The sequence below is a fragment of the Lepidothrix coronata genome, unplaced genomic scaffold (assembly GCF_001604755.1).
Source record: "Lepidothrix coronata isolate B3197 unplaced genomic scaffold, Lepidothrix_coronata-1.0 Scaffold33, whole genome shotgun sequence".
Taxonomy (NCBI): Eukaryota; Metazoa; Chordata; class Aves; order Passeriformes; family Pipridae; genus Lepidothrix; species Lepidothrix coronata.
Window position 1 is genome coordinate 214,491 of NW_016690213.1, and position 19,080 is coordinate 233,570.

A 19,080-nucleotide genomic window follows, 5' to 3' on the forward strand; every position below is an offset into this window, starting at 1 on the left:
CTATGCAGGCACAGATCAGTCTATGTGTGGGCCAAACTGGGCCGTGTGATTAGAAAGCAGGCAGATAACAACCCTACCTGAAGCCAAGGATGTGTTTGGAGGACTGAGTTCCAGGTTCAGTAGTGGCACAATAAGCTCATGTATTTACAGAGACATGCAAAGATGGCAAACCTACAGTTTTTCATTGAATACATTATTTTTAGCTTTCATTTTTGTACAGAGACACTGAAAATTTGGTCTGAATTAAGCAACACAATTTTTTCCATCTAAGTCTACAACCCACCTAAAACAATTGCCCTAAATTAACTTTATGATTATCCCAGTTATTTTGCATTTTGCAGCCTGTTGCTCTGGGGACAACAGCAACTGGAACCAGGGGGACAGGGAGGTGGGACTACCATGCCACCACAGTTTTGTTGGAATGGATAAAGAGCAGTGATGTAGCAAGGACTTAGGAAAAGGCACGGCAGTACCAGACATCCCTGAGAGACAGACAGTACCCAGGGACAAACACTAGCAAACCCTGCGGCTGGATGAGTGCCAGGCATCTCTTCCAGGAAGAGACTTCGATTAGGAGCATTTATGGGGAAATATTTTTGGCTTTTAGTAAAGCATAGTATGTTTTGCTTAAAATGTTTTGTGTTTGGTGTCATTTTTTAGGAGCAAGTAACTATAAATTCTTTCTAGAGGGCGGAACAATTGCATGCAAATACGTACAAGCTGCCGCCCGCATGAAAAAGGCTTTCAGCTTCTGGAGTTTCTTTTCGTTCAAAATCCAGAATTGCTATGTAAATCTTCATTTGACTTCAAAAGCATAAGATTTTTACTGGCTGCAGGCAAAATATAAAGTGAGATGAAAAATGCCTGATACAAAAGAGAGACGATCTTTCAAGATGGAAAATACTCAGGACACAAAACTATTATCTTTCAATACACATATATATGCATTCAGGTGGATAAGACTTACATTAACATGAACACTGCTAGCATTTTTCCATGGGTAGGGAGAGGCTGACCCTTTAATACAGAAGCCATGATTTATTCACTTTTATTGTACCAGGATGACTCTCAGTGTTCAAATATGCTTTTTTCCACATATGAGAAATTATATTGTATCAAGGCCAAAGCTGAACTGCAAACTGATTTCCCTTCCTTACCCAAACCAGTTTGTGTTATTTGTAAATCTAACAATAACAAAGATTCAAAGGTCTATTACTCAGCGTCTCTTGATTTCCCTGTTTTATTTTGTGCCCCTTATCGATACTCTTCAGAGCTCAGAGCTGAAGCAACATAATGGGAGCCTGGAGACATTGTCTGCATCTCAACTAGGGTCTTGGCATTTGGTAACAACACCAGGTTGTCTTTTTTTTTCTTTTCAGAGCAAAACAGCTGGTGAGTATTTGAGTGTGCACTGGTGGCAGAGAACTTGTAGTAGAACTGGCCGTGATTCCTGCGGCAGAAGCAGTTATAACACACCAGCACCGAGCAGAGAGGCATGACAGACAAATAAGAAAAATGTAAAATATGCTTCTTTTCTGTTGGTCAGAAGTTACAGATTTTTCAAAAGGCTCGGGGTCTTTTCAGGTGCTTTCTTACACATTATATACATGTCTTGTATGACTGAACAAAGTCTTCCCCTTAACCTGCAGGCTTCTTTCATTTAAGTTTTCTGAAACACCTTGCTAATACAGTGATAGAAGTGAGAAATTATTTAATGATGAATTCACTGACATGGCAATAATGTTTATCTGATTACTTTGGATGGTGAAGAGGGACTATAAGAGCTTGAGGGAAAAGCCCTGTTTGTTTCTAATGCCTCAAGAGGCGTCATTTCTGAAAGAAGGAGTCTCTGTAGAAGAGATTTTTTTTTTACTGGGCCTGGCAGATACATATTCGTAAATGTGAACATCAAATGCACATTAATACATTATTCACTCAGTCATTCAGATGAACTGACACATTTATTTAATCCTAAAAGACATTATAGTCCAGATCGACAGTACTAATATTAATGGGAGACTGATAAAATTGAATATTTGCTTTTCTTACTGTACTTTATACTCGCCTCTAAAGTATTAACTCTTGGCTTTGTTATTCACAAATCTTATTCATGCATTACATAACAAATTGCCCATCCTGCAGCAATAGATATATCAGATAAATGCAGATTCTGACTTTAAAAAGGTAAAATATAGGCAGAACTCTCAAGCCTGTAACTTTGATTATGAAGTCCATGCACATCCACATCCACATGCAAACCCTAAATATTTAAGTTTCTAAATATGCTACCATTAAGTTTTATAAATAGCATGGGAAGTCCAGCTTGAAAGATTTCAATTCCTGTCTTTATGATAAAAAGGAATAATAATTTAAAAGGACTCTAGAGTTCAAAAAAAATTGATTTGAATTATACCCAATGACAGTTTTTACTGTTTGCTATTAATAGGTTTTTGTTGTTGTTTTTTTTTTTTAATTATACATTTTGTCCATAGCTACACTGGGATAATCTATAAAAGCTCAGCAAAAGAGTGCAGCAGCTCCAGGTGAATCCTAATGTTACCGACTGTCCAGTCAAGCCTCAACAGCTCCCCAGGACTGATCATTCCAAGGCAATTCTGGGATGCATAAATTTCTTTGTAACAGACAACATATTCCAAAGCATGTGCAAAACTACCTGCCCACACATTCATCAAAGTGCATGGTGAACTTTCATAAATCTCTTGTTACTTTTCCTCAGCTCTTTTTTTCTTGGCTGGTAAGAGTCACAGAGGATTTTTTTTTTCCTTTTAACATTTCGGTATTTGATATTACACCAAGGCAGGGTGCTGCCCACATATTGAGTTAGTTTATGCAATACACTATAAAGTACAAAAATGCCATGACAGAAAAGAAAAAAAAGAGTTTTCTAATGTCTGACCTGAAAAAGAAAATGTGAGTAGCAAATACCCGGCCACAATTTTTATTAGGCAATTAGCTGATTGCTTTTGTGAAGTAGCGACAAACTTGAGATACCTGCAGTCAGTTGGTGAGCATAGGGATTTGAATGCCCACCCATCTCAAGTGAAATAGATTCATATGCCTCAGCTTTGATATTTCCCATGGTTCAGCTTAAAAAAACCCACACAGGATAAACAACTGTTCTGTCTCAATCATTTATTCCTCAAACACCATTGTCAAGGGGTAGCAAAGCATCGCTGAGGAAAGGTCTATGTAAGAATATTGCCAGATGGATTTGTGCAGAAATGGATAATTAGGTAATGACCAATTAAAATACAATCTGTAAATCTAGTAACAGGAAAAATAAATTGTTAAGATAGGTGTTAATTAGTTTTGCATTTGAAATTGTTCACTCCTAATGAAAAACTAGTATATTTTAATCTCAAATTTCAGTTTACTCTTTATCTTTTCATCTCTGTTAAAAGCCATATGTCAATTGACATGCATTCACATATACATTCACATAACTACTTATTGAATAACACTGCAAAAAAAATGGGACTTTATTTCTGCACAAAAACCTATAGGAATTTGTGCTTTTCAAAAAGGTAAATCTGCAACAGAGAGATACTACTAATATAGAATAAAATGAGACACAAACTATCCTCAGCAAACATCACTGGCAAGGGTTCATTAGTATGTATTTTCACATAATTCAATTAGCCAAAATACATACAAATGCTGGCAGTGCTGTTCCCTGCTCAGGGAGCATCAGTGAAGCTTTAAACAGATCTGAAACAAAATTGCATAAATGGCATGTAAAGCCCTGTGCATACAAAGATACCTTCAGGGTTCTAATAAATTCATGAAACTTTTTAAAGTATGATTTCCTAGCAGGCAATCACTTTTAATTAACAGGATCACCTACAGCAACACATGTCCTTCAAAAACTTACATTATTTTTTCTTTTTGAATTTCAAAGTTTCTGTAGTAAAAGTTGAATAGCTGAGTAGCTTAACCTCAAAAGGATTGCAGGCTTTTATGACAGTTATAAACCACTGTGGTGCCTTCTTTATAAGAAGAAAAGATTCTTAACACAACAGAGAAAGAAGGAAATCTCTTTTTAGTCATAGCTAGAAGCAAGCATTTCCTCCAAAGGTCAGAAAACTTTTCCTCAGTTAAAGAATATTTTTAAGGACATTGCAGGCTACTTGTACAAGTAATCTCTGGTAATTCACTGTATGAATTAAAGGTATAATTTCCAATATTCATTATTTTATATATTTTGGCATTCTCTTTTATTTCTCTGAGCTCTCAGTACACAGTTTTGGTAAACACAGGGTTGAACTGGTGAAACTGGCCTCTATAATGAGCTTTACACAACAGAGAGCAATGGGAAGCTCATCTCTTTATCAAAAAAAATCGTACTAGTTTACTGAGCACATCTTTTAGGGCTGCATGTTTGAGGTAGTGCTTTCCACTTGCTTAGAAACACATTTCCGTGTTCCAAATCTGGCTGATCTTCTTCCCTGCAGATTTGAAGTGACAAAATATCTCATATTTTGAGTTTGAAAGAAAATAACAGGAAAAACATGGTAAAAAGGTTGACAGATTTTAAAGGGCCAATACCCTCTCCAGTCCTCATTTACATGAATCAAGCCGTTGATATTGGCACCTGAGAAACTTGAGCAGGATTTGTATAAACTAATTTAGGAAGAAGGACAATAAGGGTATGTTGTGCCTGGTTTGGTCCAGGAGGCTTTACAGGTTGTAGTGGCTTGGATACTATGTATCCTTTAACAGTGACCAATGACAAATTTATTTTCTTTCCTTGATTTTGCAGCTTTCTTCCAGGTGACCATCCATTTAGAACACAGGGAAAGCGGTAGAGGTTGAGTTTCTGTGTCTTGCCATAACAGTCAGCCTCATGTCAGTGATATGGATGATATCTTGTATGAAAACCTTGGCACATTTTTCTCAGATGCATTTTCTGACTTGGAGAAGAACAGATATGGTAAAACTCTGGGAGTGGAGAGGAGAACAAGCACCCTTGGAGAATTTGAAAGTCTTACTCAAGAATTAGTTCTAAGGCACAGATGGACTTCTAAGAGGACCAAAAGAGTAAAAAGCCTGTTTATGGATCAAACAGCCTTTCTGGCTAAAAGGAGCAAGGCACTTTCACTGCACTTGTATTTGAAATGAATATATAAGGACAAATTCATATGCCACATAGTACTGGTCGTGCTGTAAATGATTGTGCCGTCCACATACCAAGATGCTCATAATGCTAAGCCTCATTCGGGTGAATGTGCACCCTACAGAGATACCACACAGGGGTATCTCTGCCATGGGTGTGAGCTCCCTTTCATGGTACACCAGCCAAGGGCAGGTTCAGCACATCCTCCTGACTTGGCACACTGCCTTCCACAATCTGCAATGGAGTGTTTCAGCTCTTTATTGCTCCTCTTCAAATTCTCTCTCTTCAAGCAGCCCCTCTCAGCACTGATTATTCCTAAGGCTGCCTTCCCACCAGTGGCTGTCCCATTTCTTGTCTGGGGTTAGGCTCATCCTTCTTTCAAGCAGAAGCTTACAGGAGATGCCATGCCCCTGGGGCTTTGGGCAAGTCCTCTCTCTGTCTGTTTGCTTTCTACTTGTTGTCATCTCTTCTGTACATTAGACTGCCTTCGGAGCAGTGGTTCGTTCTTCTTCCCTTTGTACAGCACCCAATAAAGTGTGCTTTTGTCTTGGTGAAGGCCTCTAGTTTTTACAGAAGACCAAATACAAGAGATTTACTGTGAAGAATAAAGTAACATTTTTCTGTGTGGGGAATGTTAATGCTTTGTTGTTTGGAAATGAACATAAAACTTCACTGTGCAGTAATTACACACAAACAGTTAACTCTACTACAATATTTCTGATCAGTTCCATTTTTGTTTTATTTCTGTTGAAATTAATGAGGCCTTGTGTGTGTGTATGCTGTCTGTCTTTCTGTACCACAAAAATTGTAACCCATGTCTGGTATACAGTGTGTGTATGTAGTTTGTATGTAGTGTTGACATGGATTACTGTATATTTTACTGTAGCCATCAGCTGGATGATAAAGGACAACCACTGGACAATTAAAAAGCATTCAGAAGGACACAGCCACAGCAAAATCATCAAGATATGCCAAAATAAATTAGCATCATGCAAAGTTAGGCAATGTTTAATTCATAGATTGTGCCTATATTTAGCCATCTTATTATTTGCAATATAATCCACTCATTTATTGAAGGTTAATGCCAAGTTTTTCTTTAGTAGATGTGTCACAGGGCAGTGTAGCCCTTTTGATTTCCATCCACTAGTTGGACTGAATTTGCTATAAAATACATATGCTTGTTGGTGAGTGCACACATTCAAACCTACCTGTTGTAAGCAAAGTCAATAAAAACAGGGAGAATTCCCTAACCATTGTTGAGACACCTTCTGTTATCCCATTTTTCCTGGGAGAGACCATAGACAGAGAAGAAATACTAATATTGGTTTATGAAAGAACAGTTTCACTGCCTTCATAAAGAGAACGTTGTTGATTTTGCAAAGGTACACGTAAGGGATAATGACTGAAGAGAAGGCAAATCACCATTCACTTTGGGGGCACTCCACGAGATGGTGGAGGAAAGCCCCACAGGGCATCATAGAAAGAAATCCTTTGAAAATTATATGAAATGTGGGAAGATGATTGGGGAACAGAAAGAAAAGAATCAAAACAGCAGTTTTTGAGTGGAGACATGAAAAGGTGAATGTCCTGAGACTATATCTGGGAAATGATGCTTTTTCTGGTGCTGACATGATCAAAAATAGAGCTGACCTAATTGAATGGAGAATATGAATAGCTTAACCAGGTTGAACAGGATAAATGAAACTGTTCTTCTGCAGAGAAGCTGCACTGGATTATGTAGAAATTTAATATATTTTTGACAGTGCTTTGAAGGACTGCGATTTGGAATTAGCGGCAAGATTTTGAAGGAGAAGTGCTTTCATATAGATCACTGTCTGGGGACATGACTGGTGCCAACCATTTTGATAGCTAAGCACAAGAGAGCCTGATTTTGAAAGGTACTGAGTACATGCACACAGATCTTGTTCACTTCATGGGGAATTATTTTTTCATGATCCTTGACACTTGAGAATCAGGCCCTTGGTTTCTGACCATTAAGGAACTACAATGTTACTGCAAATGGGGAAGGACAAATCATAAAATCTTACATATGGAGAAAAACACAAAGTATTTTTGGAAAAAAAGATGAGATGTTTTATTCTGAAGATAAAGCTCAACATTGTGGAGTTATCTTGGTAGCTGCACAGCTTACAAATGCAGAGGAGGAAAGGTACATCCATAAAGCTGGTAAGTCAGTGTTGGTCTGACCAATAACCTGTGTTTCTACATAGTCTGCCAGCATTAGGGAAGGTCTCAGAAGGAAAGGCTTCACTGGCATGTCAGACTTTTGACTCAGGGAAAGTCTGCACCCACCTCCTTTGTATGTTTGATTTCTGCCTCTCCCTCCTCTTTGTTGGCCATGTCTTCTAGCCTGTCTAATCTTACTGGGGCAAGTCAGATTCCCGGCTCCTAGGTTGTTCTTTGTGACTTTTCCTTAAGATGTCAGAGAGCAGTGCATAGTAGGTGACATTACTGACAGAGTTAATGAATCTTGCAGATGATGGTCACAGTAGCAAAGGAGATCTCCTGCACACAGTGACTCTTCTTCGTGGTCACTCCATTTCCCTGATGATAACCTTCTGCAAGACAAAGTTTCTTCAACGGACAGAAGTGTGCAGAGCCAAGTGGGAGAGAGGATAGCTTTGGAAGAAGAGTATCTATTTCTAGATCAGGCTAGGAAATCACACGTGGGTTCTGGTACATGAAAGTTCCTTCTGGTCTGGAGCAAAAGTGTCAGAAAGGTAAGGAAAGGCTGGGAACAATCTTTCTGAGTTGGACTTAACTACGCTGGTCAGCTGGGCAATTTTAGAGAAAAAAGTGACTGGTACATCCAGAACAGGCAAAGCAGTTATTTGGTTTCCTTGGACAGAAAGAAAAGTGGGAGTGCTGGGAGACAGGTAGTTACTGGAACTGGGCCAGCGAGGACTGGATATCACCTTAACATCAGTCAACACCTACCCAGTGAATCTGTGATTGTCACTATCCCCTGGAGCTATGAGTGCTTCCCCCCTGCTTCTCAAAAATACTTGTTAATACATACATGTCATTTGTATGGCATTTGTTTGTTCACTCTTAGTCTTGCAGTCAGCATGACTTCAGCTCTTCCATGAGGTTTCAATAACTGGAGACATCCATATCTGTTGCAAGGTGAGTGAAGTTCTTCTTTCCTGTCAGTCTGAGAAGGTTTGAGGTGTTGCAGCTCTGGTTGGCTTCTCCACTGTTAGGAGGGAAAAGGATGAGAAGACTTTCATGGAATCTATCACTCTCAGATCATATTTCATTCTTATTTTCTTTTTGAGTAAAGAAAACAACACCAAAAAAGTCCTTCCTCCACAAACTGCTTGTGGCTGTCCCAGAGATTATCAACTATAGGTGCTATATTATCGTGTGGAAAAAGGTTGTTGCATAGATTTTAGGAGAAAGGTCAAACTCCACGTGTACTTATATTCCTATACAAACAACCACATAAATGTGCAAAATGGGTATAATAACCATATATATATATAACTGAGCTGAAACTTGCTTGTAGCTGTTTAAACTTGAAAACTATTGTGACAAAACTGTGAAAGTACAGACCAGGGACTCTTTTTTTCCCCGAAAGACCAAGTGAAGGCATCCAGTCAAGGATAACAAATACTGGGGATCTGACTGGAAACACTGAGGGATGTCTATGATCTCTTCTAGTGGATACTTGGAGAAGATATGAGTAGAGCTATATTCCACTCAGCTCTACCGTGTAACCTTGTTAATTCACTTCGCCTCTATGCTTCTCTTTCCAATGCCACTTTCTGCATATATTTTTTATTTTTATTGCTAGTCCTTTGAATGAGAGACCATCTATTACCTTGAGTTGCTACAGTAGCTAGAAAAACTGGGACATAACCCCACTTGCAGCTTCCTGTGTTGCTAGAAACTTTCATGTTAACAAATTTCCGAAGGCTGGAAAAAAACCAGCTTTTCTGACTGCAAGTGGAACTACCCTTAAAACTCAGAACGGCAAAACAAGTTTTGGGTACTTCTCTGCCCATATTTTTAAATAAACTTAAATTTAGATAAAAATAGGCTTCTTTTACTCCTGCTGATTTTCGTGAAGCTGGAACACAGTGGGTCATGTTTTTGCCAATTATATGGGTGCAATCCACATCCATTTAATCTCCATGGATTTTACTTGTTATGACTTTATGTCTGTAGGTTGCAAATCATTTATCCTTGAGCTTGGTACTTAGACATAGACAAAGCTGCAATTCCCTTTCCCTTGGGAATTAGTTGGTAAGAAGTAAGTTAGTGTCCATCCACCACGAGACAGAGCCTGACCCAGTGTGTTTAAAGTGAATAGATGAAGCAAGTAATTCTGGGCCACAACATGGAACATATTTATTGCTTTCTGTTGACTAATGACTTGACCGGCTGTCACAGGTTATGTTGTTTTGAAGTAGATGCTGAGTTTTGGCTGGCCCCAGATAGAGAACCTGAAAAAAAGTGTCTCTTTAAGGGAAAAACAATTTTCTTAGATTTTACTTTATCCTGCTTTAAGATGGATTGCGTGTTACCTACCTCAGAGCAGGGATACTGTAATTAGGAAAATAGATTTCGGTCTGACAGTTGATGCAGGTGGAGAAAAGTAATAGTGGAACGAAGGTGGGAACAAAGTTCCCTTTTACAAATTCCAACACAAAGAAAAAAAAGATACCAATAGCTTTAGGGCAGGATACATTTCTAATCAGGATTTAAATCCTGAATGAGTGAATACTAATGAATTATTACTCCTTTCCCATACTAATTAATAGAGTGTTTCACAACACCCTCTAGAGAGCCCAGCTAGAACACTGTTGTGCCGAACATGGTTTGTATGGTTTTCTGCTATCTTGGTTATCTCACTGTTTTGTAAGGACAACAGCTTTTTGATACTTGGACATCAAAGTGCTTGGAAACAGCTGAAATTTGTTGTTACCTCGGCAGACCAGCTGGTTCTGAGGAGAATGGTGCTCAGTCTTAACTTACAGTCATCTTATTGTTCTGGTTCATCTGAAAGTTACTTTAATGTTTAACTTACTTGATTTAATGCTCACAAGAAACAGAAATGGAAAAAATCTGGTAGAAGAGAACTAAGGAATTGAGGACAGGAATGATTCAGGAATGTTTTTAAGTAACAGGAGGCTGCCTCTTCTCTAAAGATGCCTCACTGCAGCAAGGAAAAATACTGTGAATTGTATTTTAATTTCTACTTGGTTTTGCATGGCTGAAAGCCTGGGTATTTAAACTGATGTAGGGAAAAAAGGCTGTGGCATGCATGCAAGTATCAACCACAATGTAGCTGAGCAGCAGTAAAGCTAGTGCATGAATTAAAGAACATATAAAAGGAAATAAAAGGATCTGCCTAGAGATCAAATGTGGCATTTCTACAGAACCTTATTCAAAATGGATACAAATGCATCAGTTCCTCAGAATTATAGGTGAATCAAAGGAAAATTACATCCAGAAAGATAAAGCAATCAACCAGCAGCCTTACCATGTGAGAGGCAGAGATGCAACTTTGAAGCTTCCCGTATGGCTTGCCAAAGAGCCAGATGTTGCAGGTGGAACAATGTCCTTTCTGGCTTAGCATCTGGTTCCTGTCGTTCTGATCCATAGAAAAAGGAGATGCGGAAGGATGTGGTAAAAATCGTTTTATAACTTCATTTAAGAAAAGAGTGCTTGCTATTGCTTTTGTAATAAAATCATATCTGAAATGAACATTTTCCTTCAGAAGTAGAGGCTATTACAGACAAATTAATATGGGATCTTCACCTTTCAATGCAATGTGCTTAATTTGTTTGGATCTTGAGCAATTAATTTTTTGGTCAATAAGAGGTTATGTAGCCCCAAAGGGTAACATAACCCAGAGAAATCATCCTGTTTCACATTTGAGGAGAAGTGTTAACTATTTGTCAGAGCAAGAATTTGGGATTTATATACCCTTGGTTCCATCCTTGACCCTGTCACTCTCACAGGCATTTTGCAGCCTGCATGTACTCTAGGTTATCCTCACCTCTTTAAACACATAATGGCGATCAGCTCTCCTAGACATGTGAATAAAATAATACCAATCTATAAAAGATCTTGAGATTATTTTTTTTTCAGATGTGAAATAAGTTCAGATTTTGGCCTTCCGCAATCTTGGTAATTCCTGCTTAGTCTTTACTGGTATTTCAGTTTTCCTTGAACAAGATGTGTCACCCAGATATATCAAAATAGAAAGCCAACCACATCAGTTGTTCTTCCTTCCTTCCTCTCTCATCCTCTGTCTTCCTCTCTGTGCATAGTCTATCTCCAACAGGAAGAAAGATGCAGTTGCTATTGTACTAGGGTACTATAAAACATACCTTGAAGAATTGATTACAATGATTCTCCTTCAATTTACTTCCTTTATGATGAAGCCTCATTGGTATTAATTAGGGTACTTTGGTTGTGCGCTAATTTATATTGATTGGTTAATCTGTGTTTTTCTCTTACTTGAATACATTCCATCACCGATGCTGAGTTTGCAGCATGTGAGAATGGTAATGCTGCTGCTGCTGTTTCAAAAAAAAAGCCTGTAGATTTAGGATGTAATGTCAGGTTAAACAAGAGGACATTGCTAAGCAGATCACAAGGCAAATGACAGGAAATATGAGTACAAATGAGTTGATCACTCTGTCAGAATCCAATTTTATGTTGTTGCTGGATCCTTGTGATAGTTTACCATGAAGGACAGAAGGTACATTTCTTAGTGGTTTGTTTTTTTTTTTCATGATGCACCATACATCAGGCCAACAGCAAAGTCTCAGTTTGAGGTCAGTTTTACTATTTTAAATCTAAAAATGTTTTGTATTACTCCAGAAGTCGTAAAAAATAATATTGCTCCAAACATCCCCTATGACCACTGGAAAGGGGCTCATGAAACTCCATATATGCAGCCCTGTAGGCAGTGTCACATAAGATATGATATGACATGGTAACATAACAGACACTGACAGGTTATCCAACTGCTTCCAGCAAGAAGGCAAGTATCTTAGTACCGCTGGCACATCATTATAGAAATTATCAGTGAGCTATTGTCTACTGCAGGTTTCAGAAGGTGCCTTTGGGGAGAGGAATGGGGTTTCTGAGAGGAGTCAGTTTGTGAGAGCAGATCCCACTGTAACTGGGCCACCAAACAGAGATTAGCAATCAATTAGTGCGTAACAGAGAGAAAGCTGGTGGCTGGGAGAATCCACAGTGATGCTTGTGCAAAACCTTGAAAGGATTTCCTCTTATTATTTTCACATCATGATCACCAAAATCAGACTGATATTCTACAAGAGGACTCTTTAATGTTTGTTATAATTTCTAAAAGCAATTATTGCAGTTTACATCTGACCTTCTGGCCTTCACAGCTAAAAACAGGTGATGTCCAAGGCTTCTGGCAGAGTCTGGGTGCTTTGATTATGTTAATGCAATCAACTTCCTTGCTTTCTCTTGTGTCTCCAAGGCCAGAGCTTTCTGCTTCCCTTTTTCCACCAAATAAAAATGTTTGTGACTCTATTCCTCTGTGTTTGTACCCTATGGATATAAAAAAATTTTCCTGGACTTGGCCTCAGGTCATGAGATGAGCCTGCCCAAAAATTTCACATCCAAATTTTTCCTCCCAACTGGAGTAAGTATTTGTCTCTAATGTGTAATCTGTTTTTCAGGGAGTGAAAACTTAAGTCAAAGGCAATGTACACATTCCTCCATTTCAAAATCATACAGCACTGTATTTGACACCAGTATTACTCATGAATTTCAACACTCTGAGAAATTATTTGTACATGTCATTTATAAAAACGTTTGCTCCAATTAACAATCTCATTATAGATGAGTTCTTGAGTGTTTGTGTGTGTGGTTTGTTTTTTTTTTTTCCCTGAAAGCAGTTTGTTGATATCATCTTGCCCGATTTTTCAATGTGGCATGTAAAGATTAAATTAAAACTTCGTGCAGAATTCTTTCTGGGTCATATGCCAGTCTGGTTTAGTAAAGCTTATTATTTATCAAGAAACTTCCACAAGTGCTAAGATAGAGAAGTGGTGGGAAACTGCAGCTATGTATTAGTATTTTATAGAAAAAAGAAAAGTGCAGTTATGCTTTTCTGTTGAGGAATTCATTCTATTTTAGTGTTAAGAGAGCTGCATATTTTGCTGCCTTCTGGCTCTGCATACTTTCCTTTTCCCACGTGCCAGACACTCACTCACTTTGTGTTTCTTTAACCCCTTTCCATCCTGCAACCTGCCTCACATCTCCCACCATGCCAGAGCTTCTGCATGTACCCCATTCCTCAGCTTCCCGAGTCTGCAGCACTCCCTTCTTATTATACCGGGAGCTTATAGTAGTAAATAAAACAGGGCTGGGCACGGGTGCGACCACTCGTACATGACTATCTGTATTGTTCAACTGTCAACAGGCTTCTTGGTGCATTTTTCGCTGACATCCACTAGCACTCTCCCAGACAGTGCCATAGTTCCCTGGCATTAGCCAGGGATTATTCCCAGAAGGCAACTTGAATGCAGCCACCCTGTTTGGGGGAAAGCAAATTGATGTATGTGGGCACCAGGCATTTCGTTCCACTTGACCTCTGAACAGAGAAATATTCAGAGCCTGTTTCATTTGGTCACACTGATACAGCATGTGTGACCATTCGTCCTCCCTCCATTCCCAGACCTGCTATGCTATTTTGAAGGCCTCATGTGCCTCTCCACTATGCTATTTAGTGCTGTATTTTCACAAATATCTGTTTTAGGCTGCATTATTAATACTTCTGAGTGCTCAAAAATCATAAGATGCTGCAGCACAGAGAATCATGTCATTGGCTTAAATATTGGAAGATTAAAAATAATACCTTTTAGACTCCTTTTATTACCTCTGAGGGATTTTTTGGCAGGAGAGGAAAGGTTTTAGGACATATTCTGGTCATGCTTCCAAGCTTTCCTCTGCATCATTGATGGAAATTACCTTTTTATTATTAAATGAGAGTAGAGATTCTCAGCAAATCATATGATCCCAGGAGTAGGGGCTTTAACACTGATACAGTTGGCAGCAATAATTCAGAATAGGGGGATATCATTAGCGTTATCTCTGATCTTCCAGTTGTCAGAGCTAGGTGGAGGGGATCTTGGCCCTGAAGTTAACTTTACCCAGAACTCCCAGGAGTGTACCACCATAAACACAAGTTTAGGCTGTTTTTTCATGGCACAGTCCAACACCATGTAGAGAAACTGCATTTTGTCAATTAGAGCGAGTTTGAGTATCTTCATATGGCACTATATTTGTTCACTGTAGATATACTCATTACCTTCTTTCAGCCTCTGCCAGAGTTTTCGTTGTGTGTGATAATGAAGGGGTCCCTTTGTTCCATGTTTGCTGCTGCTGCAGAGGGTAATGGACCGTGTTCAGGCAAGTCTGCTGCACTGACCTCCAGTGCAACTCCCAACATACTTAAAAAATTAATGGCCAAATCCATTTAAACATCAAAGCATTGATTTGGGACCTTAAACTTTATGCTCCTGTTTGAAAATTTAAAACTTTTGTGCAGGAGTTAAGAAACAATATGGTTGCATTTGTGCTCTTTTTAGTGGACACTGAAATATTTTTCCCATTTGTTTATCATCAGAGAGAATCCACATAATTGATTTCAAAGCTCAGAAGCACAGTTTCTCACCCATGTGAATGGTCCAACCATAAAACTTGATATTGAAAACAGAAAAGAATTACTGGATGTTGATCTTATCAAATACACTCTAGAAAACAAAGAAAACTGTTCAGTTAGACATATGAAGTTTGACACCTGTTATCTGGAAAACACCACACATAAACACATATATAGACACAAATAAAAGGAAATCAGCGGTAAGCAGAGAGTAACACCTTTCTCTCTTCAGATAAATGGTTCCATCTGAGCTATAGCAGCTTACTGAACCATGAAGTTAGTGAAGCAGTGCACATAATTCATGTTTCAGGCCATTAGAATGAATTGAGTCTCCACAACTTTATAGAAACATCATCTCTTTAGCTCCATTTAAGCTATGTGCTCAGCCTCAGTGAATGTAAACAAGAACTCCAGCAAACAGCATTTTCTTAAAAGCAATAAATACTCTCACAGTCTTAATTTTAGTGATGGTTTCTTAAATGATATTTTTGGGTCTTGGGAGAATGTAAATGTCATGAAATGCAGAAAGGACAACTGCAAAAATCAACACAGCAAGTAATGACAAACAATGGCATCCTCTTACAGGGAGTGGGCTAAATCATCAGACTTTCAGAAAAAGTGGACCAGCGAAATTCCCACCAGGAATTTCTACCTCTTCTTCAGAAACAGAAGCATAACTTCTTATCTGGACTCTTAAAAAAATGTATAAACCTTCTAGCTCATTTTGGTGGATGAGAGGTCATCCCCATCAGTGAGCTTGTTTAGATGCTGGGCTTCTTCATCCTGACTCCGGGATTATTCCTTACTTAGACTTCAGTGCTGGTCACTTTTGTATATTTACAGACTGTAGCCACAGCCCTTCCTGTTGCACTATAAATGATAATTAGGCTTTCATTTTGCCACATTTTTCACAAGGGCTTCCAAATCTTGTGCAAAGATTTTCCTTAAGGCTATCCTTGGTGAGACATTTGGTGAAGAACAGTAATATCAAGATTGGTTTGGGGTTTTTTTAAATATTCTCATGGCTGTGCAGTATACAGGTGGCACTGACGAGCGTGCAGAGCTCTCATGGTGTTTGTAGAGTCATGTTAGAGGGGGTAGCCAACACTGTCATAGCGCGGGCTAGCGGCAAGAGCAGCAGAGTAAGACTTTTTAAGGGTTTCATTCTGTTTTCTTAAGGATTTGCTGATGTAGGCAAGAATACTTGTCCCCTGAGTGTCGGTTTGCCTGTATGCAAAAGACTTGTCTTATGAGGTGTCTCAAAAATTAAACCTGTTTACAGACACTTGCAGGATCCTGAGAAGGAAGATGCCGGAGAAGTGTGAGTATTCATTACACTGTGCTAGCTGGCTGTGTTCTATAGAAGTGGCATCACCCTCTAAGAATAGATCGTTCAAAGTTACCTTGGAATTACCAAACAGCAGGAGATATTTACCGCACAATTTCATTAAGAACTGCGAGTGTGAGTCTGGCATGTGGGATGATGTAGTGAAAGCCTGCATGGTCCCCCATGGCATGAGAAATAAATGCCTTAGCCTAAAATTGTGACTTCAGATTAAAGTGTCACATGCAGTTATTTGGTTTCAAAAGTTACTCAGAATGAAAACACATTTATTAGAGTAAGTGCAATCTATATCTGATAAATGGGAACACATCTGGTCCATATCCCTGATACAAACCCCTCAGTATTAATTATATTGATGGTTAAAGCTGAGGAGTGAGTTGAACATTATTTATAGTGATCTTTGCTAAGTAAATAATTTTAAAAATGGCTTTCTAAATGTAACGTTTCCCTTTTAAGAAGCCCTACAGAATTAAAGAGGCTTTACAATGGAACATGAAACATATTGCAGAGGGAGAGACAGAAGCTTGCTTGATTAATGCGCACGATTATCAGCAATGCAAATCACTTTCACTTATTAAGTCTTGTTTAATATCCTAATGAAGGCTTCCTGAGCAGATTTGATAATTCCAGAGAAAGTGACTGTGAACTAATGCCCTTTCAACATGTTGAGAATGAGCAGTGCTATAAAGAAAACCTCATTTAATATAATTCCCACCAAATGTGGTATCCTTTTCTAGACTCCTACCTCACAGCAGGAGACAATTAACCTTTTCAGTGCCAGAAGTGATTCCAACATGTTCCAGCTGTGAAGGCCAGCAGGTCAGGCATGAATGAAGTTTACCTTCCACTTTTGGTCTGAAAAACCACAATTATGCAAACATATCAAGAAAGCCCTGAGCAGCTCTGGGCTTTCACATGGTTTCAGTCAGCATGTGGAAATGTGTTTCTTACCTTAGAGAGGGGACTGCATCAATTCAACAAATCACTGTGCCTCTTGCAGGGAATCCTGTGGATTGCTCCAAATAATTTAAAACAGGTCTTTCTGAATACACTGCAACGACTCAGAAGATTCCCTTGCTAAATATCCAGGTAATTAAACTCCTGTTGTTCTTAAGCCTGTAACAGTCAAATTGTTGGAACCATGATGGTCTAATGATAGAAGAGAGTCAAGGTGTGTTGTGGGAGGTAATGCCTTTTTCCATACACAGCCTCATCTCTAAATCTGGAAGTTGTGGGAAACGATGGAAAATGGAACATTTTCCCTTTTCCTCCTTTGACCCTGTCCACATAACATATGACTTAACATTACAGGATTTTTCCAGAGTTGGGATGGTCATACCTGTGCACAGAGAAACAAGCCATTAATGCAGTGGGTTGGAAAACCCTTTCTTTACCTATGATGGGAGATGGGAGCCCCCACGTTCAATTCCAGAGCTATAAGCTTTGCCTTAAACCACGGCCTTTCTCAGACAGAGCTGCAATTCAGTCCTTTGCAGTTTCGGAGATTTACAGATTGACCCTTTAATTTAAAAGAACAAAACCAATGTCAAAGATATAAAGAAAGAGCTTTGATGAAAAAACAGCGATTTCAACTTGTGCTTATCTGGAGATTTTCTAGGAAAAACAAGACTCATGGTTAGATTTGTTTTTAAAACAACCAGTCCCTTGGGAAGGAAGCACCTGAGGGGGAGAAATTGAAAGGCAGCAAACCCTTAAGAATTTTGTGAACATTTTTATTAGATTGGTATTAGGGCAAGGAATATGGATTGGACTGTGCATTTGTAGACATTGTCAGGAAACAAATTTTCTAATCCTCATGCTCATATAGGACAGGCTTTTAATATAGATTTATAATAAATGCAATTTGGTGGTACACGTCTCCCACATGACTGAGATCTGTCATACAAAATCAGACTGTAGGATTGGATTTGTATCTTTATTTCTGTGTATAATGAATTGAGAACAGCATTTCAGATAACTATAGGTGACATGATGGGTATAATCACATTTCAGCTGGTAATATAGTAACAGAAGTAAAAATAAGGATACTTTAAGAGCTTGCTTTGTTAAAAATAAAAGGCATCCAGGTTGTATCAGTGTCAAAATGAGCAGGCTTTTACATACCTTCTAAAACTATGTAAAAGAAAATTAATTATTATTAATATCCATCAATGAACCTTTCACAAGGAAAGCATTTCAGTATGCATGTGTATCATTGTTTAATTTAAACATAGAAAGTAGTTGAGACTGAAAAGCCCACGTGTGCTACAAAAGTGAAGAAAATGTATATATGTTGTTGACTTTCAGATATCAGCTGAGGTAGATTGTTCAGTCAAAAAAATATTATATATATGTTTGTTGCTGTATATGCTGGTGACATTGGAGTCCTGTGTTCACATGAGAGAACTTTGTGGTTTGGAATTCCTCAAGACTTCAGCAAGAAGAAACAACACTTAGAAAAATTATCTAATATTAGGTCAAAGGAGTGGTGTTGCTCCAAGTCTTCTTGTCATATAAATGAAAATAAAACATTTATTTAGATCAAAAAGTATTAGATACTTCAGTCAGATTTGCTTCAAAGAGTGAGAAACAGATGTTTTTTCCTTTTTTCTTTGATAAGTCAGTATCTCAAAATAAAGAGATGTCAACATTTTTTTTTCATGAGAAATGAGAAAAGATGATATCCAGGCCAGTTCTTAGCCCTTGAAAAATATTACTAGAAAAAGTAAGTATTACTAGAAAAGTAAAAATGTTATTTTCACAGCCTACCTCTTGAAAACTTTCCAACAGAGCTGTTGCACATGCAACATTCTCTCAATCATTCATTCTCCAGAGAGAGAATGAGAATAGCCATAGAGATATGCACAACACAGAGATCAAAAAGGTGTAATGGGAACAGTAGAGGGGAAACGAACCTGAGGA